At 43.2% G+C, this 25,353-nt stretch overlaps 1 protein-coding gene across 16 annotated transcripts in view; it reads right to left on the reverse strand.

Moving 5' to 3' along the window:
- KLF12 (KLF transcription factor 12) overlaps nt 1-25,353 on the reverse strand; it is a 263,394-nt gene that overhangs the window by 230,237 nt on the left and 7,804 nt on the right. The gene's annotated exons all lie outside the window — the stretch shown is intronic.

Raw genomic sequence — 25,353 nt, forward strand, 5'->3', positions numbered from 1 at the left:
AACAGGTTGTACCTTTTCTGTGAATACTTCCAAGAGTTTTGTGCTGCAAAAGAAACTAATCCCAAGCTGACAGCCCAACAGCATAGGTGTGTTGTAATAATCAAATGTAAGTACACAATTCACATAATGTTGATGCTGCTATAGAAATCCATTGTAGAGCCCTACCCTATCTCCATAGGAACTTAGACAATGTTCCTTTGTCTAATAAGCAGGATGTGGCTGTCAAAAGCAGAAGTTTAACTGATGTATTACTAGTCTAGTTAGTAAACCATGAAGAACTGCTTAGATCTGACAAAAAAGTAGGAAACTAGGGGAAAGGTAATTCCGGTGGGGGAGATCGCAACCACCGACTCACAGATCACCTACCCCAATTATACCACCGACTCAAATGATGAAGTTGAAGAAGAACAACTAAGCATGCCTACTGATTTACATGCTGGGCGAAGAGATTTTAACCAATCATTTAATAGAATAACGCTGCATATGTATTAGGAAGTTGAATATGTTAATGCTTTGTGGATAAAGAACTGCTAATTTGAAAGCTTGGCATGCTGTCTTCAGACGGACACCCATATCCGCGCAAATAAGCAATAAAATACCTCTGCTCTGTGTGTATATTGGCATTTTGCACACTGGGTAAATGAACCCTGATTTTGGGGACAACAGGTGGAAATTTCAGCAGCAATTCATTTAGTAGGTTATTTGCAGATGACTGCTACCCAGGATCAGGATGACCACAGCCCAGAAGGCAACAGCACTGCTCGGGTGTTTCCAGCCATGTGGGCTGTCAGAGCAGCACCGGATCACTGCAAGACTAAGGTGAAGCAAGCTTTGTACATCACCTAGAAACTATTACTAAAGGAAAGCACACATGGGGATACCAGCAATTAAATACTGCAAAGGTGCTGAGAACTGCCCACTAAGGAGTCATTTCACACCAGTCACACCCACAACCCACTGAAATGGCTCAGTGGTGCAAGTGATGCCAGTGATACAACCCCAGTCTGACATTGCAACCAAGCCACTGAATGCAGAGCTACTAGCCAGGGAAAGCAAGTAACACTTCTTCCCTGGCACAGAGTCTCTGCACAGTGTCTCTGCTAGAGATGCATCAACCTCCTAGCAAAGGAGAGAGGTCAGTGGCAAGGTTTACAAGCCTTTCGCAGCAGGGAAGAGAGATGCAGAAGCAGCAGCTGGGAAGCAACACAGCTGCAACAAGTGAAAGCACTCAGGAGAGGGGAGGGAGTTCCTCGGGGAGGCAGCAAGTTGGGCTGGCCAACCTTGCCAAGCCTACATACCAAAATCTCCATGTACTTTGAGAAGCACAAAACACGTACCTCACGCCTTGGAGGAGCTGGGGGGAGATGACAACTGATCTCCGGAGGTCTCATTTCTCCAGCGCTGGACACAGTGCTGCGTGAGGGGGTCCAGCAATGTCAGCCTTGACAGAGCCTGTTGGCTTGCCTCCTCCTACAGCTGTGCACTCGGATCACCCAAAACCCCTGTGCCAGCACAGCCCTGCTTCTGGACGCGTGATGCCGTTGCCTCACAGAAGCTGCACGTGAAACACGTATACTGATCCACTCACTTCAGCATAGTGATCTACCTTCTCCTTGCCACCCGAAACAGCCCAGCTGAAAACTGGGGACATTGCACAGAGGAAGGGATGAGCCAGGGCTCTCCTGCAGTCTCTGAGAAAAACTTGGTTACATTTTTCATCTGAGCTTCAGTGCATGACTTTGCTGGTGCTCTGCCCAGAATACCAAACCCACCAACCAACTGGTACTGGATTACCTTACTGGGTACTTCAGGGAAGCCTGAACACAAACTATCACTTAATCAGTGCTCTAAAAATAACTGGGGAGGGTCCATCCACAGAGAAAAATAAGCTATTTAGAAGAACAATACTCTGGCAATCACCTCACGTTCACTGCACATGGGAGAAGAAGTCTATCCTTTATGAGCTGCTCTTGGGAATAAAGGAAATTCATGAACTTGCCAGATAAACTTTTCAGAGGGAGGAGAGGAAGATGACCATTTCATGCCCCTTTCCCAGACAAGACTGAATACACTTATGGGTGGGTGAAGAGAAAACATGAGGGAATAAACCTGATTTAGAAAGAGATGGATCAGGAGGAGTGCGGAAGAAATTCAAAGGAAAAAGAAAGCAAAAGCAAATTCATTGAATAACTCCACTAAATCATGGAACAGAAAGACAGGAATTCAGAGGAAAAGGATGACTGAAGAGATTTACACGTGTGTTCACATGCTCCTACCTCAGTGCCTGACTAATTTGATAACCATCCTTGCATATTATGCAAATCGAGTTTTCAAGAAAACGTTCTTCCTTTACTCAGGCCTTGTTGTGGGGATACATCAAACACCACAACTATAGCACGCTCTTGGTTTTTTTTTTTTCCCCCAACATTTTCTGCATTATCTTCCTCAACCAAGAGGAGGATAATGCAGAAGAAAGGGTACCTCAACTACACAACTTGTGCTATAAACTAAGGGTGGATTTCAGCTCACCTAACATTAGCTATCTAAACACTTTTAACTAAAGCTAGCGGTCCAAGGCTCCCTCTGTAGTCAAGGAAAAAGACAACCACCTCCAGACAGCAATTTATCCTCTTTTAAGACCCATTTCTGTGACTGGTGGGAGGAAACACCCTTTGGAGACCTCTCTACCACTGCTGACAGAGGACGTCTAGGCAACTAGGCTAAACCAGATGCCTAACTGCAGTGACCGAACATAGGGGAAATTACTTTCACCCTTGCAGTCTGCAAGGTGACAGAACTACGTGGCACTTGGAAGAGAATAACCTAGAGAAAACATCACTTGCACAAAATACTTAGGACTTTAATTCCTCAGGGGACAAAAAGGGGGATGCAGACACAGGTCAAGGACCGCTAGTGGAAGAATCTTTAATATTTACATCTACAGCCCGTTCTTCAAGTCAAAACTAAGTAAAAACCAAAGAGGTTCGATAGTTTCCTGACGAAGCATGCTTAGCACCTAACATCTTTTCTGATGTTTACGAGCACAGAGCACGGTGAGGGACGTCTGCCACCACCAGCACACCTTCCTGCGGTCTGCCCAGGAGCGACTGGGGGACTTGGCTCTGACTGATCCCCACTGGCGACATGAAGCCTTCAGAGAACGCTGCCAAAAACTCAGTGTAACAGGATGATGAAGATTAGTGGAGACTGCACAGAGGAAGGTAAAGGAGAAATGGGTACCATCAGATGCACAAAGTATTTCCACTTCCCTGCAGCGTGGCAAGGGTACTTTTGAGTAGAAGTGGGGAGAATGAGGCTGATGGGCAACATTCAAACTACCATGATTTGCTGCAGTACCTTTAACAAACTGTGCTCGATTCATCTCCTCTGGCTTCTTTCCATCACATTTTATCAACTTATTCAAAGTGAGCACTAAAAGCTTTTTAGTACCTTGCTACGTCTGTTACTGCTGAGCAGGAGTAATTGCCAAGTAAGATATCTATCCGCCAGAGCCTGCTCACGCCTGAGACAGTGGAGGTCATGTTCTGGAAAAGTTCGACTTTGAACTTTTCCAAGTTTCTAATTCCCACTGAAGTTACACATACGCATAAGATAACTGAACGACACAGAAAAATGGAGGTGAAAATCAGAGATGCAGCAGAGCCGCCACCTACCCCAGAACAAGTTTTACTTCTGAAACTATCTGAGCAATTTTAGGAATTTGTTTGCCCCATTTTCAAATCATGCATCTGAAAAACAAGCTTTGAAGCGCAGCTGTGCAGAGGCCGCCGGGAGCTCCAGCACACAAAGCACCAGCACCACAGAACCACAGGGACCTAACCCCTACAGCACATCACAGAAAACACCTCGGCCAGCCCTGGAACTAGTCCTGGTCAAGTCAGTCTTGCCTGAAGATATCCTTACACATGCAGTAATGCAGACACAAAAAAACCCCCACAAATATTTGACCTCTCTGACGGCATTTTCAGCCAAAAATGTGACTTGAAGAAGCCTACTTTTTACATTTCTTGTTCAGGTATACATGTTATGGCATAAGAGTTAAGCACCATGTCAGTAGCTAATGTCACTTGATAGCCTACTAAAGCTTTGTTAAGCGTGAGGATTTGCATGCTATTATCAACTACGTCATAAACTTCTGCAAAAACCTCCCAGCTGCCATTAAACTGTTAACACTGTCTTTTTCCCCCCCCTTTTTTTTTTTTTTAAAATCTCAGTTGCCACGCAGACAGCATCACATTTCACCTTTCCCGCTCTCGCTGCTGCTGCACTGCAGTGCTGCACCAGGAACCCTCTCTTCCACACGAGACAGCCGCCCAAAAACCTCCCCTCCTGCCCACAGGGCTGCAAAACCAGCAGGACCAATCCTGCCTCCAAGCATCCCCTCCCTGTCTATACACCAGGCTATAGCACCAGCACAAGGAATGTGCCAAAAGCACGGCAGCTGCCACCAACGTAGCTGATGTGCTCTCCAGCTTTTGGCAGACCTGGGGAGCAAAGTCCCTACCTCAGTGCCTCCTGTCTCCCCTCACCTCTCCCCTCCTCGCCCAGCCTCTGGCAATCTTAAATCTTCTTCAACTTTTACTGATGGGTTGGTTAGCAGGTTGCTGGGTTGGTTGGCTTTGGTGGTTTGGTTTTTTTTTTTTTTTTGAGCACTCATCAATAAGCCCAACTCCAGATTAAGTCCTTACCCAGGAGGACTCAAAGTCTACAAAGACAGGCACAGTAGAGAGACACAGAAACCAGACAATACTCAGCACACAATAAGGGAAAAAGTTATCTCCTTGAAAAATAAAAAGTTTGAGCAAAGATGACAGATTTGTATGCATGTATCTTTGGGCTGGATACCAATCAGTAAGGTGAAACAGGAGGAAAATGAATGGCCATAATGGACAAGGACAAGATGTGAGGGGAAAGAAAGAAAAAAAAACCCCAACTGTAAGGGTTGTAAAGGGTTTTAAAAGATAAGGGAAAAGTTATTTTGATGCAACTCGGATAGATTTGATGCAATGAGTTGCTTTCTGAGTAGAAAGGAGAAACAAGAGTAGGTCAAGAAGAGCAAAGAGCCAGTGAGAGCGGTGAACCATCACTGCTATGGGCTTGTTTGCTGTGCAAGCACCAGTTGTACCGAAATGACATAAACACCCAGGAAAGAGCAAGGCAGTTCTTGTACAGCACAGCGACAATCACGCGAAGGATGAGTGAAACACAGAAAAGACTGTATTTTTAGATATATAAGTATAATATATATATATTTTTATATATATATATACATACACGCACACACAATATAGTGCATTTTGTAGTCACTTACAAGAGGGATTTGTACACCTTCAAACTTTCTTTTCCATGATGCTGATGTGCTGAGACCTGGGTTGTTTTTCTACTTGTTTTGACTTGTTTGGGGTTTTTTTTCTTGTTGTTTGGGGGTTTTTTCTTTGTGATAAGTATCCCCCTCATTGCTCTCACATGTGTTCCCCTGTTAGTCTGCTTGTGTCCATCTGTCTTACTCTTAAGACTTAGGAGTTTGTTTGTGGACCACCTATAAGGGGATCCTGACCTATGACCAGAGGTTGTACAAATAAAACAAACAAATTATTTGAAAACGAAACATTTATGATACATTTATGGACAATATTCTCCAACAGAACAAGAAAAGCACAGCTCAACTCTGTGATGATGCAGAACCGCTGATGAACATAACTGAACAGCTTTTGTGCTCTCCAAGCAGATTAAACAATTTACAGTCACTGAGTCTTTGGATAGACCCAAATGAGGAGATCAGCTTCTCTTCGAAGGGACCACCCATGTACTCTGTGGTATTCTCTATGGCCTTCTGATCAGGCACTACTGTTAGCAAAACTGAAGTGTGCTTTGGGTACTGGTTTAATTACAACAAACATGTATGAAAAATCTCGGCGAACGAGTTGACCATAGTATTCATGCACTTTCTGAAAGACTTACTGAACAGCAACAATCCATTTGGATGCACTGTAACTCTGATATAATTCAGTATAAAGACAGAAAAAAAATAGTTTTAAAACTTCACTTTTCTAATTTCAGTTTAACAGAATACTGATGCACTAAACACAAATACGGTAAGTGTTCATATATTTGCTATCTGGAGAGAAAGATCAAAATTGTTCTTCCTCACTTCATTCTAGTAGAATCACTGACAGAAAACACATACTCCTGAAAGTCAGTCTCTCCAAGATTTCAGCTCCTTGTCACTGCCATGCTACAATTTGCAAGAGTTAAAACCTGAATCTCATTTTCATCTGTTTGAAACCATTATCCAGGTAAAATTCGTAATTCTTTAAAGTGACATGATGTGAGGTAGATCTCATACCACTCATACTTTGTACAGATGATAATGAAGGGAGCACTTTTTGAAAAATTGTAACTATCATCTCCTTGGCATTGACATTAAGCCAAGCTTTATGCCTGTGAGCAGAAAGGCAAAGGATGCAAAGCTAATAAGTTCTTTGGTTGCCTCTCAGTTCACTCCCAGATGTGGAAGGGTAATAATTGTCTCCAGTTACTTACTTATGCAAGAACTTTTAAGGATAGCCATCTATAAAGAATGCTTCTCCTAACTATCCTAGGTTTACTTACAAATATATGCACACCATTTTTCAATATCTCAATATGAAAACTAATACCAGTAGCTGAACTGTTTCAAAAGCAAACACACATTTTCGGTACTCAACTTCAGATACCCTGTGGGTAAATTTTCAGGCTAACTTTACTATTTCAGTAAATGAGCTGAAACAACTCTCCACCTCTAGACCACACCCAGACTGTCTCAAGCCAATCTAATATAACCTCCAGTTTTAGCACCTTTACGAGAATGCTCTTCTCCCTCAAGTGTTATCATCAATATTTGAATAAGAGAAGAATGAATGCTAAGATCATTTCCTGGATTCATACAAACAACCCGTACCAGGGATGGAAAGGGAAAGCCCCTGTCTATACTTCCATGCTCCCCAGTCTTTATCTTCCTCTGCACGCTATTGCATCGTTAATTGATACCAGAGATGGGAAAGAGGGGCTAGAGGAGAAGTCAGTCACCGTTAAGCGAATTTGGAGAAGGCTGTTGCCCAATTACCTGGTTAGATTTCAAATCCCAAACAAGAAAGGACAGTGTAACAAGGCCACAGAAAAAGGAGAAAATTAGTCTCTGCGTGTATAATTTCTAAGAGGGAAGAGCTGGCAAAAAGACAGAAGGAACTTCTAAGTGTTATAAAAAATGCAAGTGTAAGCTTGAATCAATAGTTTCTTTTTTGTATTATACTCGGGCAAGATGAGCAATGCTGAATGCCTGTATTTTCCCAGTTTTGCAGGATTTTTTTCTTCCCATTGAAGCTACCTATTCTCTTACACAGCGAAATGAAAGCACACAATGCACCAGAGTCTGTATTTCACTCCTTTGGTATCACCTGCATGTTTTAAGACAACACAGTCACACATGTGAATGCAGGCCTCTCTTTACCTGCTGCAGTTTCATTACTGATGAGGAAGCAATCTCAGCTCAAATTTTCAAGTATGTCAAAGGAAAAAAAAAAAAAATCAACTTTTTTTAACTTGAAGCCCAGACACAATGATAAGCCATGAAAATCAGCAATTTGTACGTGTACAGCCATCTATGCTACACTTAACTAAGCACCAGGTCTTTAAAACCCTGAAGAAAAGTTAGCTTTAAGTATCTAAGAAAAGAAGTCAGCAAAGAAGGCCCCCATAGTGTCTACAAACTACAGGATTTTTCACTATTATAAATCCAAACAATATGATGAAACTATGAAGGAATAACTTCAGTTTAGCTACAGTGACATTCAGGACAGACTGACCGAAATAACACACTCCCCACGCAAAAAGCTGCTAGTGACAGAAGTGGATATCCACTTGTATCGAGAGGGAAACTCCACTATGCAATGTCCCTGCTGCTTGCAAATTAAAGGATCTGACTTTTTTAAAGCACAGTTGTTTCAAAAAAATCCCTCAGTGGCTGTTTTAGATTTTGACATGCAGTGGTTTATTTCCTTTAATAGATACTCCTCTATCTACTGTGTAAACAGTGAGAGCCTCACTGTTTAAACTTCAGTAAATCCAAGATTAACACACTTTTTTTTTTCCCCCATGCCACAATTTTTTGTCTATTTGTACAGCACCTCCACTCCAGCGCCCAAGAACCTCTGGTTCAGAAAGCCGTGCTCTCCAGACCTCCGCGGGAAGGGAGACAGAGCCAGGAGAAAAGGGGCAGATGCTGCATGGGTGCACAGCTCTGGGCAAAGAGCTGCCCTGACACCCACGCAACACGGGCATACCTCTGCAGAGGCACAGGCTCTTCAGCTGTGAATTACAAAACCCACCAATGCATACTTTCAGTATTCCCCATGCACAGAAGGCAGGCAGGTACGCTGGCACTGCCACTGCAGCACCTGCAATAGTTTAACTCTTCTGAGAAGCGCAACCTTCTTCCCTCATTCCCTGGTATTATGTGAGTGCACCTGGGTCTTGCTGTCCTTGGGTCTTCTCTGTTATTATTTGTTATTCTCCTGAATAGCCTGTTGGCAAGTGGGAACCCATCCAGTTCTCATATTCACCAGGAAGCCTCCAGATGCCATGGCTCACTACCTCCCCTCAGCCCCACACCAAAAGCCACTCCTTTGGTCCTCCATCAGTTCCTGCAGCTCCCCTTTCTTGCTTGCTCATCTCTTTCCCCAGACTTGCTCTTTCCCCAACTCGTCCCCCCTTTAGTTCAGTGACCGATTCAGTTTGGAAAAAACAAAACAAAACAACTTTAGCTCAGGAAGAAGCAGATGCTCCCACTCCCTCCTCTCCATTCCCACCTCCATCTCACCCCACCACACACAGAGAAATACTTGTGACGATGCAATTAAGACCAGATTCCTGAGTGCCGTGGTTTAACCCCAGCCAGCAGCTAAGCACCACGCAGCCGCTCACTCACTTCCCCCCGGTGGGCTGGGGGAGAGAATCAGAAGAGCAAAAGTAAGAAAACTCGAGGGTTGAGATAAAAACAGTTTAATAGGTAAAGCAAAAGCCGCGCACGCAAGCAAAGCAAAGCAAGGAATTCATTCACTACTTCCCATGGGCAGGCAGGTGTTCAGCCATCTCCAGGAAAGTAGGGCTCCATCACGCATAATGGTTACTTGGGAAGACAAACACCATCACTCCAAACGTTCCCCCCTTCTTTCTTCTTCCCCAGCTTTATATACTGAGCATGACGTCATGTGGTATGGAATAGCCCTTTGGTCAGTTTGGATCAACTATCCTGGCTGTGCCCCCTCCCAGCTTCTTGTGCACCTGGCAGAGCACGGGAAGCTGAAAAGTCCTTGACCAGTGCAGCAACAACTAAAACATCTCTGTGTTATCAACACTGTCTTCAGCACAAATCCAAAACATAGCCCCATACCAGCCACTATAAAGAAAATTATCTCAACTGAAACCAAGACACTGAGTCTTGTCCCTATTGCTAAATGTTGTCCCCAAAAATCTCAACATTCCTAAGTTTAGGACTGTCACTATGACTAAGTGAGGTGCACTGCGGTGTATAAACTGCCTCTAGCATGCCTGGAGACTGGTGTAAGTTCTTATGTATATAGGAAAGCCATCTTTCTTGGAAACAGGGCCAACTGCTCTTAACCAGCTTCACTCTTTTATATGGCCACCCCAGCTGCATTCTGTGTGCAACCTTCATGGTGTTGCAAAGTGATTTTCTTGACAACATGCTCATTTGTACATTCTACAGTATTTCACACCACCTTTAATGTTTCGGTTCAGAAAAGCTGGCCAAGCAAACACATTTCTCATTTTGCACAGACATGCTTCTGCAGTTTGCTAACTGAAGAGGATGCCTGCCAGTTTCTCAGATTTTTAGGTTTTTTTGGAGTACGTTAAAACCGGGCTTTTTCCACAAGACTCCATTTGCCACATGAATCTTTCGCTCTTAAACCCAGTATTCCCTGTTCTCTCAGTAACTTCACCATTTACATATGCCCAGTCTATTATACTGCTGTTTAGTGAATTTGTTTTAAAGTCGTACAGGGTGCAGATTTGAATCCAGACCAAGTAAAACTGACACTCAAGTCCAGAATAATTAGTTCCTTTCAGTCAGTGAGGAGGACTCCGTGGGCCTTGCCAATTCCACCATCAGTTCTCTTTCTCGCCCTTTCCTCTTCTTAGAGGAAGCCATTTGCCCACTGGCTCTAACCTCCCTGGGCAGCCTGCGGCAATGACAGCTTCATGACAAACACACACTGAAGACATGAAAGAGCCGATTCCGATTCGAAGGAGATGACATCTCCAACTTACCTCCATACTAACTTCTCTCATTTAGAATCACAGAATGGGTTGGAAAGGACCTTTGAAGATCATCTAGTCCAACCCCCCTGCCCCAGAAGGACAGCTCCCACTAGATCAGGTTGCTCAAAGCCCCATCCAACCTGACCTTGAACACTTCCAATGGCGATTTCAGCACCAACGTGAGGAACGTCTTGTCATGGAGCTGAAAACAGAAGCCTCCATCTTTCCTCTAGCAGAATAGCTCCTTCTTTCTTTCATCACATCAAGCTACAGAGAATTCAAGTGCTCTGTCCAGAAAGCTTTAACACCTTGTAGCTCTCATGCCCAGTCAAGAGAACTGGCTGATAGTCAGAGATTCACACACATTACAGGCTGAAGGTAAGTAAGAAAGAGGTATTTACTTTCTACTTGAATTGATATTTCTCTTTATCTGTGACTAATGTAATCTCTCACTTCTTTCATCACCTTACTCCCAGAAGTCAATACAACCTAGGGTAAGAGCCAACATATCTGAGGACTGACACTGATGCTGCGTTGGAGCTGCTTTGGAGCCACCACAAAGCTGAGAGATGCTCTGAGACTCCAGTGTTATACAAGAAATAGCTAAATAAGTATCACATAACTGTTTCTAAAATCTACCTATACTTGCTAGAAAAAACGAGGAGTCTAAAGCTGAAAATAGTATCAATATTCTGCCAGGGAAAAACTGAACATTTAAAGTTCCCCTGATGTTTCTACAGGACTGAGTTTTTGCAACTACCAATTTACTGGTGACAGCCTAGAAAATCAGAAGAAATTGGAAAACAGCAATAGGTCTAAGGGTATATTTTTTCCCCAACTGCTGCCTTAGAGGCTGCATACCTTACATATATGGCTACTATTCTAATGACTTGAAGCGAGTGATATTCAGAAAACACTCATCATATTATGACATGAAAGAACCCAGAATAATCCTCTCTCTTCTAATAAAAGCAATATCACACTGCCATCTCATACATTTCCATCTTTTATTTTCATATTCTGAGAATTCTCTATACACCTTCACTGCAGTGATCCCTTCTTCCTTCTAAGTTTAAGTAAAAAGCAGTAACTTCTCTCCAGCTTTCATCTGGAGGCATTTATCTCACAGTCAAGTCTACAGTATGAAATTCAGTTTGTATTGGCACAATGGCTTCACATAAAAACAATCAAAATTTCAGCAGAACTCTTATGCTGCAAATCCTTATTCCCGTCTTGACTGATTTTGCAGTAATCCATGCAGTTTATTTGGTTACACAAAGAACCACAGTTCATTTGACACAATTATCTTCCTTTTCTGTCAGTATCTTACATTTGGCATCCTAAACTGCCATACTCACTTTTTTTGATGCATGTGCACGATCCTCAACGAATGACTGTATACCTGCTGTTAGGCCTTCAGCCATACAAAACTCTACCTTCTGCTTTGATTATCTGCAAAACAAAACAAGCAACAAACAAAAAACCACCCCATCCTAAGACTCATCAAGCACTCCCCTTTCTCAGTCTACCTTCTGCAAACACCAAGAAACCTTTTTTTCTGATTTACTGACCTCCCCTTCAGCTTAACGCTTCTGTACACGAGTTGCCAACAGCAGGACTCTCCATCAGATTCTGCATCACTGCCATTTTCCACTATGTCTTTTCTACATACGTGCTTTCTCTGTTTCCATAGGTCCCCAACTCCCTCCTCCTGTTCATTAATCTTTCTGCCATCTCACAGCCTCTGTCACTGTAATCCATAGCCATTGCAGGTGGCAAGTCAAGAGCAAGCTGCCTTCATCTGCTACAACCAGCCACTGAAAAACAAGACAGCTGAATCCTTCCTTAGCACTCACATTAGACACAAACATCCTTGTAACCTTCAGGATGTTAAGCGTTATTTACAGAAGCATTAAACAAAACCTTTCTCCTCAGTTAAAGTGACTTGATGAGAAAAGCAGCATTGCTTGGCCCATGCACAGAGGACTTCTGTGGTCTCCTATTTGCTCTTAACATTAAGTCCCACAAGACATAGAGCCCATAGATAGAGCCGTCTCATCTGTGACACACTGACCTACAGGTTTCAGTGGTCCTTGCTTGCCTACACCACCAATGCCCTAGACATTTAGGACCTGACCCCTACAAGCACCTGTGCAGCTGCCTGCCTGCACCCCACCTCCTACTTCCAGTGTAAAATCCTCCTGCAGCCCCAGATGTAGGTAGACCCAGATTCATCCTGCCTCAATTAATGTAGACACATAAGGCTACCTTAGGACACTCACCATAAATGCCACTCACCATAAACACCTTTATAATCACCAAGTAAGGCACAGTTTGTAAGGAGTAACAATATTTTGCATAAACCATGTAATACATTATGGGGGAAAAATCCAACAGTTTGAGACACACAAAGTCTTATCCAGGTCTAAAACAGAAGCAGAGGCTTGCATGCTCATGTTCTTTCCAAGTACATCATTTGTTCATCGTAATACACCATACCTCCTTAAAAACTGTGCCTTGCCATCTTCTCACGGCCATGAAACAACTAGCACTACAGCCAGCAGACAAATATATGTGCGATGGGCTTTTCCCCAGGGAAATCCAAGATCTCATCTCTGCTCTGGAGGCGTTCCTCTGGATTAAACACACTGGGGACATAAGGCTGTCACACTCCTAAGTTTGGGAATGGCTAGAGGTGCTTTCCTGCCAGCAGCACTAGTGGCCTGGTCTGCTCCTGCACAGCCACTGCTGTGTTCAGGGGTGAACTGGGAAAATAACCAGAGTTAAGAATAAATCAGTAAAACCCAAGAAGTTAGGGCAGTTTCTTGATCCAACCCAGTCCGCTGACAGTGGAAACGGTATGAGTGATGGAAGGACAGGCACCACAGGAGGTGGGTGGCAACAGGGACCGCATAAGCCAGCACTGACACTAAGAGAAGCACAAATAAAACCACAGCCAGCAGCACCTCAGTTCCTGTTCCTCACTAATAAGCGCACAGAAGCAATCTCTGTCCACTCCGTATACACCACAGCACTCGTAACATGTACACAACACTCTGCTGTATGCTTTTTCTCCCACACAGATGCCCCTTTCCACCCTCCCAGCATGAATCTAACACCAACTTCAGGATAATCTAACACCATGCTCCAGGGATAAAGGAGCTTTCATTTTTAAAACCTTAACAAGCCCAGCAAGACCAAATTATGATCAGCAGCCTTTAAAAACAAGTGTATATGAAAATTCCTATACAATAAAAATAAGTTATCCAGTAAATGTAATTTACTCAGGCTTATCACACAATCTCTCACATAAACATAACAAAGAGCATCCAAACCACCCTCAAACCACATTTACAAGACACAAATGATAATTTACAGTGTCTAACTCCACCAAGAAGAAAACATTCCAGGTTGCAGTCCATCAGTTGTAAGGCACTAACGACCTGATTTTTAGGAGCATTAATTTGTTAACTGCAGCAGGAGTTGGGTTGTTTAACACAGGTGAAACTGGAGCCAGGGATCTCAGTTCAGCACTCCTTATCCACCAAAACTCTCACAGATTCTCTCCAGTCCTCCAGCATCCAGAATTAGCTATTACACCAAGAAACACAGAAACCCAGAATTATTATAATTTCATGGACATGCAGTAACTTTCAATGCGGCCTAAACTCTTCAAAGATATTAATTTAAAAGCCTGAACCAACAGTTTAGGATTTCCTCTAAGCTACAGCTTTCTCAAGTCAATATTTGTAAATCATGTTTCACATTTCCAAGGAAACCAAGTGGGTAATACCTCTTGCAAACAGTCTCCTTCAATATACTTTTCATGGCTACAGGGCTCATAGAAGTTATTCTTGGTCTGACTAAGGAAAGAAGTTACACTTTTCCTTATATCTTCCAAAAAAAAAAAAAAAAATCATCCTGCAGAAGCAACGGAAGCAACATACATAGCAAGCATCTACAGAAATCCCTGTGGACTTTGCTATCTGAAGCACACATATCGTAACCCATGTATTACTCAACTTTTCTACATATTTTTCCCAATGGTAGAACGAAGTGTCCAGGGTAAACAGCACTCATTTTGGACATGCAAAAATGAGGCACTTCTGAAATGACTTCCAAATTATCAGCCAGTGTACCACCTATGGACACTGAGAGATGTCTGAACATGTCTCACCACCCTCTCTAAAAATGTATTATGCATTTCATGGTAAAGCTCAACTGTTAATGAAGATAGAGACCAAATCTAGGGATAGAGTAGCATGTTATAATAGAATGCTGCTTACTTGATTTTTTCTATTATTTTTCTTATTTGACAGATTTAAATCAATTTAAGGCATGATTAGCTTACTGCATCCTGCAGACATAAAATAAATGGTGAGGAGCACAAAATATACTCAAAGTAATTTTGTTGATGGGATCTTTGGAAAAACCAAGATTATCAGTGAAGCAGCAATGACATAATATCTCTATCTGAAGAAGAGATGAGGAAAATGTAAAGCCTGACATTAAGTAGAAATAACACACCTATGAATTCCACTTTGATTAATGTGAAGACATAAAACTTTAAAACAAAATGCCTGCAACAGTATTTTTGTGCTCTTGCACACTGAAGAGAGAGGAAAGAAACAAAGAAATACATTTTCCTGCCTGTTAGAAGTTCTGTAAGACTTCTGTTTCCAAAAAGCCGGGTAATATGCTTTTAAATGGTACGCTTAAAGAGCATTATGTGTCCAAACATCCTTGCTGAAAAACAAAGACTCTGAAGTTTCACCAGAAGAATCCAGACTAGAAAAATACACATCGCACTCTCACACCTGCTTGCATGTACCTACAAGATGCCCTCGACAACTGTTTAATACACAAAACACGTCTCTAAAGTTCCTCAGGATGTTGCATTTTGTTCGCTCAGAGAAACTCCACACTGGATAAGACACAGATGCTCTTTGATGGCTCAGGGTAACAACAGAAACATCAGCCCTTCGAGAAAGCACCTCAACCTCCTCCTGACTAACAGGCATCGAGCCAAGCCCACGGACTTTGGCTGTAACACAACTGACTGCATCCAGCACAAATCTGCAACCTACAAAGATCCACATTCAAGAAGAATACACAAAATAAACCTGCAGCTTCTCAACAAGCCTAGAAGGAGCAGCCGGGAGATTCCTTTGACGTTACAACAGAGGATTGTTCAAACAACAAAAATGAACCCGTTACAACATAATCACTTTACACAATGTACCAGGCATCCCATTAGCTACGTAAACCTCTGTGGCGAGCAGTGAAAACCAATTTCTGTCTTACAAAACATCTCAAAAGTTGTCTGCAGTATAAGAAATGTCATTCCAGAGCTGATGACTGAGATACTAGCAATGGACAAGATCTTCCGTGGATAGTAACTAGCACTGCAATAAGAGAAATCCATGTTGCATGAAAAGTATACTCAGCAGCAAATAGTTTTCAAAAGAACTTAAGTCACCACTGAGCAACAATGGGCTTTCTTTTTGCCACCATTTACTAATGAAACACACACGCACATTTACTTTTCATGGGCCATTTGTGTTCTCCCCCCACCCCTTAATTTAGTAGTTTCTCTCCCCTGCAACCCTTCATGTCAGAGAAGGGCGACTCACACTGAGTCCAACAGCACAACTGGGAAACAGATGGGACAGAGCAGAAATACTGTCCCAAGACCCTGGAGCCAGAACAAACACGAGGACATGTACCAAAGGCAGCCCTCACCCAGAGTGCAAGGAGAGGAAAAGGCCCAAGGGACCCTCCTGCTAGACTGCAAGTAAGGTCATGGTCACCTCGAAACTCAGATGTCCCAGCTACAGAAGAGCAAGACACGAAAGGCACCCGACAGCCTGACCTAAAAAGAAAAAATGGAGTTGCTTTCCACATGGCAACTTGTGAGGAACCACAAGTTTTCCTAAAGGTAACGCAAGACACCGGCAGCGAGACGCCACGTGCAGCTCCAGTTGTCTACTGCACTGACCCAGAAACCAAGGGGTTACTGCTTCGCCGCAGTGCTTTCAGGAACTGCTGCAATAAATCTTCAGCTCCAGGGACCTATAACATGCTATGTCATCTATAACATGAAAGTATAAGTTAAGGGATGGGTGTTTTTTACATTTAGAATTGTGTGCAATGGAAACTAATTCTGCATTTAAAAAAAAAAAAAATCCACACTTGAAAGTAAAAAAGATAAAAAGGCTAACAGACATTGCGTGGAGAAAACAAGAGCAACGTTACCGGTGAAGAACAACAAACAACATCTAAAAATTCCACTTTAGTAAAAAATGAAATCACATTATTAGCCTTTGCAGAGAAAGGCTTTTAAGCTAATGACTGCAAATGCTTTAGGCTCACAGTTCTTCTTTGCCGTGCGAAGAGCTGTACTCAGAAGACAAAGTTCAAAAGCTCCGTGGAGAGCTGTTCACGAGCCTCACACACTACTGCTGGACTGTAAGGGGCTGTTTCTTAATAAACTGGTGGTTCATAAAGAACATAAAAATCATGAATAGTAGTAAGCCCAATGGAGGAAAGCACAAGCCTACTTCAAGCACCCCACTGGAAGCCTAAACCAAGACATTGCAGTGTGCACTGGAGAAGAGTTTGTCAGGAGGAAGAACTGGAGCAAACGCTGGGATTGTAACAAGTGACTGGAGGTCGAATGAATTTTAGAAAGGTGATGTTTCCCCCCAGACCAATTAGGTTTGCAGTAGTGGTGTGTAAGATGTGTGTAAAATTAGCTTTACAATGTATTTCACTTTCCTTTTTTAAATCACGGATAAGTAAACACCCATTTGGACTCCTCTCAAGAGCATAAGGAGATATTCTTTTAGCAGAGAGTCTCCATCGTGCCTGGATGTATTTCTAGCGCTTTTTACCTGGTTCACTTTCCTCTCGGGCAGCTTGAAGCATTAATAAAACCTTTCCTCTGACTGGCGCTTTTCCGTTTTCTGACTTGTTGCACAGGGCTCCATCGCACAATGGTCCTTGTTCCCAACCCTGATCCTTCTCACAGGATCTGCACTAGTTACGTCAACTTGCAAAAAGAAAGTGACACAGCCAACAAACTTCCTTTTCCCTTTTTGAGAAGGAGGAAGGCAATTAAATTTCCAATTGTACTATTTTTTTTTTATATATAACTCTGCATCCTACATAATTTTGCCTGGCTCCATGAGAAATACAAGTAGAAATGGAATTGTCACACTGAACAAAATTATACAATGAAAAAGCTGGCAAAAAAAAAAAAAAAAACAAAAAACTTGCTTTGTCCTTTAGTTGCTATTTCAAGAAGTTAGGGAGAAGGCAGAGAAAAAAACAGAGAAAGGCCCATCTTTAGCTTGGTTTCCTTATAAAATAAGGTTACCTATGATCACAGTTTTAAAGTCAGTATATGTAGAAATTAAGCTTTATTTACATAATTATATCTCCTTGAGAAGACTGAGAAAATAGAGCAGTATATACGTAAGCATGGAAGAAAGTCTCCAAAAAGGATGAAATAATTACAGGGAAGAGCTCCAGTTTGTTTGAGTACCAGTAGGACTTCAATAATAAGATCACTGTGAAAGAGCACAACTTCCCCAAGTCGAGCAAAGCTCAGCAAAATTCACCTGGTATTCTTACTCACTCTTTTAAAACTGGTATGATTAATGAACGGCGGGGGGGTGGGGGGGGGGGGTGGAGTATCCAAATAACAGCATTATTAAATTTGAAATTATCCTGGAAAAACATAGGAAGAAAAAACAGAGTGAGCAAGAGACAGAAAGGTCTGAGAACTCTACACCAATTCTCTACACCAATGCACGCAGCATGGGCAACAAGCAGGAGGAGTTGGAAGCCATTGTACACCAGGAAAACTATGATATGGTTGCCATCACAGAAACGTGGTGGGATGACTCGCACAACTGGAGTGCAGCGATGGATGGCTATAAACTCTTCAGGAGGGATAGGTGAGGCAGGAGAGGTGGTGGGGTAGCCCTATATGTCAGGGAGTGTCTGGATAGTTTAGAGCTCGATGATGGTGACGATAGGGTGGAGTGTCTATGGGTAAGAATCAGGGGGAAGGCCAACAAGGCAGATATTGTGGTGGGAATCTGTTACAGACCACCCAACCAGGATGAGGAGGCAGATCAACTATTGTATAAGCAGCTGGGAGAAGCCTCACGATCGCTAGCCCTTGTTCTTGTGGGGGACTTCAACCTGCCAGATGTCTGCTGGAAATACAATACAGCAGAGAGGAAACAGTCTAGGAGGTTCCTGGAGCGTGTGGCAGATAACTTCCTGACACAGCTGGTGAGTGGGCCAACGAGGGAAGGTGCCCCGCTGGACCTCTTGTTCACGAACAGAGAAGGACTTGTGAGCCATGTGATGGCTGGAGGCCGTCTTGGGCAGAGTGATCACGAAATGATAGAGTTTTTGATACGTGGTGAAGCGGTGAGGGGGGTCAGCAAAACTGCCACCTTGGACTTCCGGAGGGCGGACTTTGGCCTGTTTAGGAGACTGGTCGAGAGAGTCCCCTGGGAGGCAGCCCTAAAGGGCAAAGGAGCCCAGGAAGGCTGGACACTCTTTAAGGAAGAAGTCCTAAAGGCACAAGAGCAGGCTGTACCCAGGTGCCGAAAGACCGGCCTGGCTGAATAGAGAGCTCTGGCTCGAACTCAGGAAAAAGAGAAGAGTCTATGACCTCTGGAAGAAGGGGCAGGCAACTCAGGAGGACTACAAAGTTGTAGCAAGGCTGTGCAGGGAGAAAATGAGAAGGACCAAAGCTGAGCTAGAGCTCAATCTGGCTGCTGCTGTAAAAGACAACAAAAAACACTTCTTCAAATACATTAGCAGCAAAAGGAGAGCTAAGGAGAATCTCCAGCCCCTAGTAGACGGGGGAGGGAACACAGTGACCAAGGATGAGGAAAAGGCTGAGGTACTTAATGCCTTCTTTGCCTCAGTCTTTAATAGCAGGGCCAATTGTTCTCTGGGTACCCAGCCCCTGGAGTTGGAAGATAGGGACGGGGACCAGAATGGAGCCCCCATAATCCAGGGGGAAATGGTCAGTGACCTGCTGCACCACTTAGACACTCCCAAGTCTATGGGGCCTGATGAGATCCACCCAAGAGTGTTGAAGGAACTGGCAGAAGAGCTCACCAAGCCCCTTTCCATCATTTACCAGCAGTCCTGGCTAACTGGGGAGGTCCCTGCTGACTGGAGATTAGCTAATGTGACGCCCATCTTCAAGAAGGGCCGGAAGGAGGAACCGGGGAACTGCAGGCCTGTCAGCCTGACCTCGGTGCCAGGGAAGCTGATGGAGCAGATCATCCTGAGTGCCATCACACGGCATGTAGAGAATAACCAAGGGATCAAGCCCAGCCAGCATGGGTTCAGGAAAGGCAGGTCCTGCTTGACCAACCTGATCTCCTTCTATGACAAGGTGACCCGCCTAGTGGATGAGGGAAAGGCTGTGGATGTTGTCTATCTAGACTTCAGTAAAGCCTTTGACACGGTTTCCCACAGCATTCTCCTGGAGAAACTGGCTGCTCATGGCTTGGATGGGTGGACTCTTCGCTGGATAAAGAACTGGCTGGACGGCCGGGCCCAAAGAGTGGTGGTGAATGGAGTTTACTCCAGTTGGCGGCCGGTCACAAGTGGTGTTCCCCAGGACTCTGTGCTGGGGCCAGTTCTGTTTAACATCTTTATCAATGATCTGGACGAAGGGATCAAGTGCAGCCTCAGTAAGTTTGCAGGTGACACCAAGTTGTGTGGGAATGTTGATCTGCTGGAGGGTAGGCAGGCTCTGCAGAGGGACCTGGACAGGCTGGATCGATGGGCCGAGGTCAATTGTATGAGGTTTAACAAGGCCAAGTGCCAGGTCCTGCACTTGGGCCACAACAACCCCATGCAACGCTACAGGCTTGGGGAAGAGTGGCCGGAAAGCTGCCTGGCAGAGAAGGACCTGGGGGTGTTTGTTGACAGCCGCCTGAATATGAGCCAGCAGTGTGCCCAGGCGGCCAAGAAGGCCAATGGCATCCTGGCTTGTATCAAAAATAGCGTGGCCAGCAGGACTAGGGAAGTGATTGTCCCCCTGTGCTTGGCACTGGTGAGGCCACACCTCAAATACTGTGTTCAGTTTTGGGCCCCCCACTACAAGAGAGACATTGAGGTGCTGGAGCGTGTCCAGAGAAGGGCAACGAAGGTGGTGAAGGGTCTGGAGCAGAAGTCTTATGAGGAGCGGCTGAGGGAGCTGGGACTGTTTAGCCTGGAGAAAAGGAGGCTGAGGGGAGACCTTATTGCTCTCTACAACTACCTGAAAGGAGGTTGTAGAGAGGTGGGGGTCGGTCTCTTCTCCCAGGTAACAAGTGATAGGACGAGAGGAAATGGCCTCAAGTTGCACCAGGAAGGTTTAGACTGGATATTAGGAAATTTTACTTCACTGAAAGGGTTATCAAGCATTGGAACAGGCTGCCCAGGGAAGTGGTTGAGTCGCCATCCCTGGAGGTATTTAAAAGACGTTTGGATGAGGTGCTTAGGGACATGGTATAGTGGTGGTCTTGGTACTGTTAGGTTTACAGTTGGACTCGGTGATCTTAAAAGTCTTTTCCAACCTATATGATTCTGTGATTCTGTGAAGTGCAGCACAAGGTAAGTACACCAAACACTGAGCCTGGGCGATTCTGCTCAGCTAGTACCTCTAGCCAACGAACATCCCATTTCATGCTTTAGATATGATACACTGAATAGACATGTCCGAAAAGGCACCTGAGAAATGGGGTGTCAGTGTCATCAGCTAAGAATAAGTGAAATATTTGAAAAAGTTAATTTCATAGGAAGCTTCACAAAATGAGAATAGATGGCTCCTCCTATCTTTTGACAATGTTTAATACTCCTAGAAGAAGCAGACTAACCAACAGTGCTCCAAAACCTGTCTGGTAAAGAAATGGCTTTTTTCTGTAACATTATTATATGTTCTAATGAAAACCTCTGACTCTTATTTAAATTATTCAACAAAATTACATTTGAAATTATGAAACCAATTTACATTCCTTCTTTCGTCAGCACTCAAGCAGTACGCACTTGCTGTTCAAGTTTCAGAGAAACTACTAACCTGACAAAAATCACAGATTAAACAAAACTGAAATGCAGTAAACTCATGAATAAGCAGGTGCATAATAATCTTAATAATAATAATCTTCTCTCTCACAGCTTATTCAGCACCACAGACCAATAGCTAACTCATTCAGGAGTTGAAAAATCTACCGGGAGCAAAAGAAACTAACTGAACACGTTTTTATCTTCCAGTCTTTTAATATAAACAATATGTGGAAGGCTGATACTTACTAGTTCTAAAACTCTCAAGGATATTTTTAATAGAAGCTATGAGTTTCTCTTAAAAAGCAAGTATTATTTTTCCTTTATTTAATATAAAAGTTAGTTTTAAACACAAATACTTTTTAGTAAGATTTTTAAAGTAACCTGGCACATTAAAAATAAATCAATATATTAATAATTTCAATTCTGTTTTCTACAGTTTGAGAGTTCCAATTTCTATCTAAGTATAGCTGACAAAGTTAATAGTAAAATTAAACCACCTAGTAAATAAGAAACACATCAGTCATATTGTAATATTAAACATGCAAAAATTAAAACTCAGTAAATGAACATTAACTACAGAAACTTTTAAAATAGATAGGTATCCGTACAATGCATCCTCTTGGCTAAAAATTTGAGTATACTCTGCATAAAGACTATTTCATCTGCAGCGTATCAGCATGCTAAATGTCACTTACCCGATGGACATCACTGAGAACAGAAAATCACTAAGAATTGCAGAAACCAAACGAGACTTAAAGTGACTGTTTAAATCAAGTTTTCCTGCCCGTTACTTTAAAGTCAAAATGATATAAATCAATTCACCCTCTTCAACAGCCACAAATTAAAACACTGTTCAATTATGCAAACTCTGAAAATGAAGACTGAGAAGGAATTGACAGGAGACTGGTTGACCACTCACTTAAGAGACAGAGGTATAACAAGGTTAAGTGGCTGGAAGCCAAATATATGGATAAATTCAGGGTACAAATAATGCATAGAGGTTAGAGTAATTATAATCACTGGAACAGCTTACCAAAGAAGACAGTTGATTCCCCATTGCATGAAGTTTTATACGTTACAACTGTGTATTCACAAAATGTTCCAGCTCCAAGAGAACATGCATGCTTCATGCAGGCCAAGGTGACACTCTACTGATGGCATTATTTAAACTGAATTAGATTATCACAATGGTCTTTTCTGATCTTCAAATCAATGAATCTACAATTTGATCCCATGTTGAGATCTCATATTTCTTCTCAGTTCACTAAGTCCTGCCCCCAGTGAGTATAACTTAATTTGACTTTACAGTACGTTCCTTCTCCTATCTGCTTAAATGCCAACATGTCCACCAGCAACTAAAGACTTTGAACAGAACCAGCCATCATCTGAAACCATCCTTCGGGATGGCACTGAACTCAAAATGCAGCTTCACTCTTCAATTAAGACCTCAAGCACACACTTTTCAAAGCCTTTTCACTAAGTCATTGCAGACAAACTGTATTTCACACGCTACTCTGGCGGGGGGGGGGGTACCTAACGTTCATTCTTTAGCCTACGACACAGGAAATTAAATCCCCCTCTCAACATGGGACTTCATGTTTAGGCAGAAGATTGCTGTACAGAGAGTTAGGAAAGCCTGCATCAGGCACCAATAGCAAGGATGATAGTTTTAAAGCAAAACAGCCTAGAAGTACTCCTAAACCACAGCACTAAGAGCTCAGTTTCAAGCTGGAAGCCTCCTCCTAGACATACAGCACTAGACAGGTCTCCAAAAACAGGGTTCATATTACAAACTGGGAGAACAAATTGAATTCTGCATCTGTGGCTTAATTCAAACGTGTTCATCCAGGCAGAAATCCTTAAAAGTCTTTGCAACTTACACATCGGTTAAATGTGGCTTCGCTTCTTCTACAGCACTTGCAGCGCTGTCAAGATGCTTCTAGGACACAATTCCCGTACTTGACGCTGTTGCCAATCCTCAAGCTTCATAAAAGCTGCGGTCTAGTCGTTCAACTTTTAAACTGAAAACACTATAATGTCTGACAAACGCTGACTGGAATTACTGTTTTAGATCATATCAAATGATTGCCGTAGCATGTGTCTCATTTCTGCTCCCTCCTATAAAAATTACTTTTACAGATTCTTTGATATAGATAAAAATTTTCGGGTTTGCTGAATTAGTTTTAACATTGTATAACACAAGGAGAGTATTTCCACTGACTATTTTCATATTTCTAATATTTAACTGATATGAAAAGAAGACTTTTCGTGCTACCCTCATGTTTCTATTTATGATATCACAGTAATATCCAAGGAGCCAGCCTGGACGTGGGACTGACCCTGGCTTGCTCTGGGTCTGCTGAAAGACACTCCAGCACCCACAGCCAAATGCAGAGGAGCATCCTCATCCCACCTGCCCCGCTCTCTGGCCAGGCAGAAGCCACCACAGAAAGCCACGCTCTCGGAAAAGCAGCCCTGCTCAGAGGGCTTGCCAGTTAAGTGCTGAACAACTGAGAAAATATCCCCTACGTGGAGCAAGTAGCAATTTTAAGTGTATATATATATATATTTATATACGCTATAAATAGCATTAAGGGCCACTGGCTTCTTTGGTCAGATGGGTGGAAAGCACAACAGTGCAAGTAGAAAAGTTTTTAAGAAAAAGCATGGGGTGGGGGGAGGCAAAGAGTAGTTAAAGTTGCTACACCTTTCATAAAATGAAGGCGGCTTCAAAATAATCTAGGATGCAGAAAAATCTGGCTGTGAATAAAAATCAAAGCAGACTTTTAATGACGAGACACTGTTCCGCTCAGGCCACCAGCGGAAGGGTTGTCAGAGAACAGCACTCCTCACCTGAAGCCAGGCAGGGCAGCGCTGTTGGCGACCAGCAGAAGGCAGCCCCACAGCTAAACACACAGTGACGGGGGCTGATGGATGGGACCGCCATACATCGGCTGCAGTCAGAATTCATCATAAGAAGAGACTTTCTCCTTTCAGTTTTAATTCCTCCTCTTTTTTTTTTTCCCCTTTTTTTCTTTTTTTCCCCTCTCTCCCCCTTGCTTTTCCCCCCCTCTCTTCCCCTGCCTTTTCTTTTTTTGAGGAGAGGGAAAAGACATGTCAATAAAAGCCACACATCCATAGAACTTCAATAATATTTGGGAGAGATCTGAAAGCCCAAGTATTTTTCACTTCTGCTGATGGACTTCAGGCTATGCCCACAAGAGGACTTGGGTACCAGACCACCAAGCTCCCGGTGCCATCCCTACTGAAGGGAGCCACAGCCTGGCTAGGGGTGCCTGCTCTCACCACGCACAGGCTATGTTAAACACCAAATAATGAAAGTGAAGAGAAGAGCCTACGGAAACTGCTACTCCTTCTTCACCACCATCAAATCCTGCAGGGCCAGGAATGCTTCTCGAAGGATTCAAGCAGAGCAGGTCTCCTCTCACCTATCTTTAAACAAGTACAGTGCACGCATCTACGTGTGAGCTAAACATCTGAGACTTCTTCTAGAGTCTGCCAACAGAGAGGTTTTCTGACGGTCTTTTGTCCATGAGAATGATTCTAGCATCGTGATTTTCAGTACATACCTCTGAGGCGAGGATGAGCTAGGCTCCTCTTTTTGGGAAAGGACTGTATTTTATTCAAGCTATCCGCCAGAACTGACCTAGGCAAGTGTCTGTGATTGCTATGCATAGGCTCAAGCCTCCCATCCTTGCCTAGTCCACATGCTTCTTTAGCATCGCAATGAAAAAGAAATATTGTCCTCCTAAATCCAGCAACACACACAACCTAAAGGAGAGCACATCTCCGGTAACCACAAAATAAATCTATCTTGGATACTGGCTGGGATGCAAAGAAGAAAAAGTGTGCTAAATCTCATGATACTTTTCAATTTGTGCTATGTTTATATTTAATTGTTCA

This window comes from Mycteria americana, chromosome 1, assembly GCF_035582795.1.
Source record: "Mycteria americana isolate JAX WOST 10 ecotype Jacksonville Zoo and Gardens chromosome 1, USCA_MyAme_1.0, whole genome shotgun sequence".
NCBI lineage: Eukaryota > Metazoa > Chordata > Aves > Ciconiiformes > Ciconiidae > Mycteria > Mycteria americana.